Source organism: Gavialis gangeticus, unplaced genomic scaffold (assembly GCF_001723915.1).
Source record: "Gavialis gangeticus isolate Ggan-Ray unplaced genomic scaffold, GavGan_comp1, whole genome shotgun sequence".
Lineage (NCBI taxonomy): Eukaryota > Metazoa > Chordata > Crocodylia > Gavialidae > Gavialis > Gavialis gangeticus.
Window position 1 is genome coordinate 149474231 of NW_017728992.1, and position 5002 is coordinate 149479232.

Here is a 5002-nt window from a genome sequence, read left to right on the forward strand (position 1 = left end):
CCAGTCAATTTGTCTCTGATCAATATTAAAAGATGGAACTGTTCCTTCCTAGAAACAGTAGTTTCTTCCACGCTGTCTGCTCCCCTGGGACAGACAGTGCAGGCAGCCACAATTAAGCAGGGAGAAGGGGCAGGGGGCAGCGAGCAAGAAGGATCTGGGGTCCTGTGGAAGGGGGGTGGGGGAGGGGGAGGCAGTGGGCCTGATCTGGGCCAGGGGGGACAGGAGGTTGGGTGGAGTGTTTATACTAATATGTTGCCTAGAGTGTTTATACGTTAGTATAACAGAAGCTGGGTAACACAGAACAGAGAGAAACCTGCCTTGGAGTGGCATAGCTTTAAGCCACCTAAAGAGTGCTTAAAACTATTTTCAGGTGTTAATGTGTAGACAATCTCTGGGTTAAGAGCTCCAGAAGCCACCTAAAATTAACACATAACAAGGCCCTAAGATACATGCACTATATCCACTTCAAGTTGATAACTCCAGGATTAAAAACACAATGAGAAATCGCAAAACTAACTTCAGACATTCTGCATCAATGTCATTTGGCCTGGAGATGTCACTTGTTGCTCTGATGGAGAGAAATAGATGACTCATTCTTCTTTTCAAAACAAAATATTCACCTGCAGAATCTGTATTTTGTCAAATTCTGCTTTTACCCGGTTTCACAGCTCGACTGATGGAGGCTCAGACTGGTCAAGCAAGGTACTCAAGGAAATGCAGTTAACATGTTAGACCAGACTGGAATATGGGACTTCATTGGTGAATCCTTTGATTACTATATATTTCACCATAATACTTTGAATGACACCTGCATATTTCAAGAAGCTAATCTAATGCAAGTGTTTTGTGTAGCACTGAATAACTTATGGGGCATCACCATTAAGTTTCAAAATATTACAGACTGCAAGGCATTCTCACAGCTTTCTGGGCTTAGATAACTGAAAAATGCTACTGCTTTTCTGTCTCTATTACTGCAGCTATAGGCGATGCTCTAAAAAAATCTATATGACAATCTATACCAACAATGTCTACATAAAAAACTATCACATAAGTATTGTATGTATTCTCAGACAGCTGAAAGAAATAAAGACCTACATAAAGTGGTGGTTAGAGGAGGGCAGAACAAACCAGCAAAAAAGAGTGGAGAGTAAGGGTAGTAGGGGCTAGATTGTTTTTTTCAGTTGCAGTCCTAAGAAAGATAGTGCAAAAGTGCCATCCTTCCCCGAACTTCACTGTTTGCCTGGCTTTCCAGGCTTGGTCCTGTCCTCTCACTGTTCATTTACATGCCTGAGGTGTGCTGTGGAAGTATTTCCTGGCTTCATAAAGTACAGAGAGTAGCCTTGTGACAGGTCAATCTCAAAATAATAAGGACATAGGAGGCCAGAAAGGAGGAGAGAAGAGAAAGAGAGAGAGAGAGAGAGAGAGAATGCACAAGTAACAGTGAGTCAGACTGAGAGGGGAAGATTGGGTAGCTTGTTTGTGACTGATTTCATGTGTAAAGTGAGAGAGATTGCCATATCTAAGAGAAGGCAGGAAAGATGATGCCATCCTGAGAACATCATGGCTGATGCAAATAAAGGCCAAAGAAATGATGAAGTAACAAGAGATGGGAAAGGCAGAATAAGGTCATGAGTCAAAATGATGCCATTTTAGCATTTTATGAGTGCAAATGAAAGGATTCTAAAGATAACCAGGAAATCTGTTGAAAAAGAATGAAAAAAGGGACTGAGAGAAAAAACAAAATAATGGAAAAAATGACCTGGACTCCATTGTATTCTGGCATTCTCAACAAATTAACTCCAAATTAAACATTGCCTTTCCTGCTGCACTCTTAAGTCAGTGTTTGAAATAGTCTTTTCTCTAGGTAACAGAATGAAATTCTAGCTCTATTTGAATCCAAAAGGCATATTGCCATTAATTTCAATGGGGCTAGAATTTCACCCAGAATATCTAACAACTATCATAATGATTTTTGCTCCATTTTTTTTAAATCATAGTTCTTGGGAAATTACTTCATTTTTGCTACATATTTATATTCTTTAAAGCACCTGTTAAAAATCAATTCAAACTTGAATTAACAACAAGACATACTTTGTGGGAAATAATAATAAAAATAAAAATGAAAGTATGCAGAGAGGGTAAGCAGACAAGCACAGTACATCCGTATTAGAGAAGGGAGAAAGGATAGTGTTTGGGAATATGACAAATTATGTGGACATTTATGGACAAGAAATGCATCTGGATAAACAAATAGTAACATGTGTTTTCCATATTTTCACTGTGTAGCTGAATTAGCATTCCTTGACTTAATGAAAATTGAGATTTCTATTGATGTTGCAGTTCATAGGCTAATACCATTATGTACACATTCAGTGACCAAAAAAGAGAGTCTAATGAAAGTGGAAAGACTTTTATGTCATGAGAATCTATGATAAATACACATTTTTAACTAGTAAGAGAATCTTCAGTTTTAGATGAATTTAGATATTGCCAACAACTTCACAGTACTGGACCTTTACAGAGATACCAGTTTGGAGTACTGGTCTCAAAATTCAGGATTTGGTTCCACCACCCATACTTTCATGAGGTAATACTTCACATGATAACTAGTTTTATGGGCCCAGACTCAGCCATACCTATAAATGTTGAGTAATACTTCAGTCAGATCTAGACCCACCAAAACTGGGTGCCTTTCACAAAGCAAGGTACTGCTTTGAATGAAGAGTATCTGATTCATGCTGTAATATGAAGAAAGTATGTTAGTAAGATTCTGGAATGTTACATACTATTAAATCTCAGTTAGTCACAGAAACAGTTACACTGCAGTGTTGCCTTCTGACCTGTCTATGGGTTGTGCATAGCTGTGCTGCTGCAGGAGTAGCACAGAGCCCTCCTTTCTTCCTTATTACTGTTAGAGGCCAAGAACTTTGATGCTGGGCTACATCAGCAGCAATTACGATACCCCCCAGCCTGCCACACCCACGCAGCTCAGTTATGTTAGCCTGTGCTATAAGGGGCAGAGACAAAGTCCCCCAACCCAGACCCTGATCTTCTCAACAACCTTCTTTGCAAAAGCAGAGAACATACAATGTCTATTTACATCTTCACACTGCGGCCCAATGTCCAGGTAGCCCCATGGGAGCAAAATTATAGAGCCATGAAGTATAGGAAAAAATGTAGTTGTAGTCCTGTGAGGTTGTCAGACTAAATTTTCAATGGTATAGCTATTCCCAGCCTTCAAGACTGGGTCTCAAGTAATGAAAAATATTCAGTTATGGGGTTATCATAGTGGTGATCCTGACTCTTGCCTGCCATGTGTTGATATAAAAAGATTTCTATTGGGAGAGTTGAATTTTAAAAACCACTAAACAGCAGGACCAAGGTTGGTTTCTCCTGTGGCTTTGAACTGTCTTGTAACACCACTCAATGATGCTGAAAATTCTGCAGTTCTTATTATTAAAACTCACAGGGCTCAGTCTCTTTATTAGTCAACTTTTATTAATTCAATTATTTTCTTTTTCTCTCTAGGTACCTCAGATCTCTCCCTGCCTAGAGTGATGGATGTACCTCTCCAAATACTAACAGACAGCTGTGTCAGACCCAGGTAAGTACAATGTCCAGTCTTTATCAAAATTGGGAAAAATGAAAAAGGATAACCAATGAAATGAGTACACACTTCTGGGCTGTGGTTGCTCAATCCAACCCTCTCTTAGGTAGCTACAAATAATGCAAGGGGCATTTTTATGACTTTAACTTGGCTAACTGTGTTGGGGGTTCAGTCTCCAGAAAGTGCAGTTCTCTTCAGTAATCAGCTTCGCTCGCTTTTTAAACTATAAAAATTAAAAGAAAGGTTTTACTTTTTGTCGAAGGGGCTCAGACAGTCTCTCTTGACTAGCCCTCCATGTCTTTGAAGTTGTCCCAACTCTAGCACTGCTCTCCCTGCAAAGCTTCCTCAGCTAGTGTCTCTCAGCTTAGAATAATTCTTCCGAACGCCTCAGCCACCTGGCTGCAGGCTCACCGCTGCCACAGCCGTCCCATCCATCTTCCCGGGTTCTTTCCTGTGCAGCGTCACTCTCCTCTCCTCTATCTGGGTCCCTCATCATCTCTTCCTCTTCCAAGGGCTGCTGTAACTTCATGGAGCAGTAACTCTGGTAACGTGGCTCCTGGGGAGCTCTCTTTTTCTTTGCTGCTTCCTGCATGCTCTCGGGCAGTATCGGCACCATCTTCTCCTCCTCCTCGCAAAACTGAAGAAGGTTTCTGTTTGACTCTGATTTAAACTGTAGACCCCTCTACTTTTATAGCCTTCTTGACTTCCCGTGAAGGTCTTCATGTGATTTTTACCAAGATCAAGAGTCACTAAATGGCAATGGGATCATAGTTGGGAAATTACACAATTTTCACACACAAAAATTAAACTAGAGATTCAATGTAATGGCTAAAACTTGTTTTAAATATTATTTCAAATCTTAAAAAAGAAGCTTTTAAATTGAAGGATCACCCTGCACATTTAAAATGGTCAACTTTAAACATGTCTGATAAAGTACAAATAAACTAAACCCAATGACAATAAATTAGGCTCCTAATTGAAATTCTTAGGGCAAGAATGTAATCTTATTGACCAAGGTAAATCAAGAATAGCTGCATGTGCTTCGAAGGAGAGGCACCAACTTTTAAAATCCCAGCTGCTGTAGGCTTCACCTGCTGTAGGCTGTAGGCCTTGTTGATATCATGTGCTAAGGCAGGGGTTTTCGACCTTTTTCAACAAGTGTACCCCTTCTGTCTCAAAGTTTCAGCTCATGTACCCCTTTATATTTGTTCTTGTTTTTATGGGTGGGGGGAGGGGAGACAGATTGAGACTCCTGCGGTGAGGGAGGGAGTGAGGTTGGGGCTGGGGCAGGCACTGCACAGCCAGGGCAAAGCGTGGGATGGAGCCACAAGTGGCTTGTTTGGGGAGCACGGCATAAGAAAGAGCGTGCCTGGCGTCCTGGGAAAGAGCAGCTTC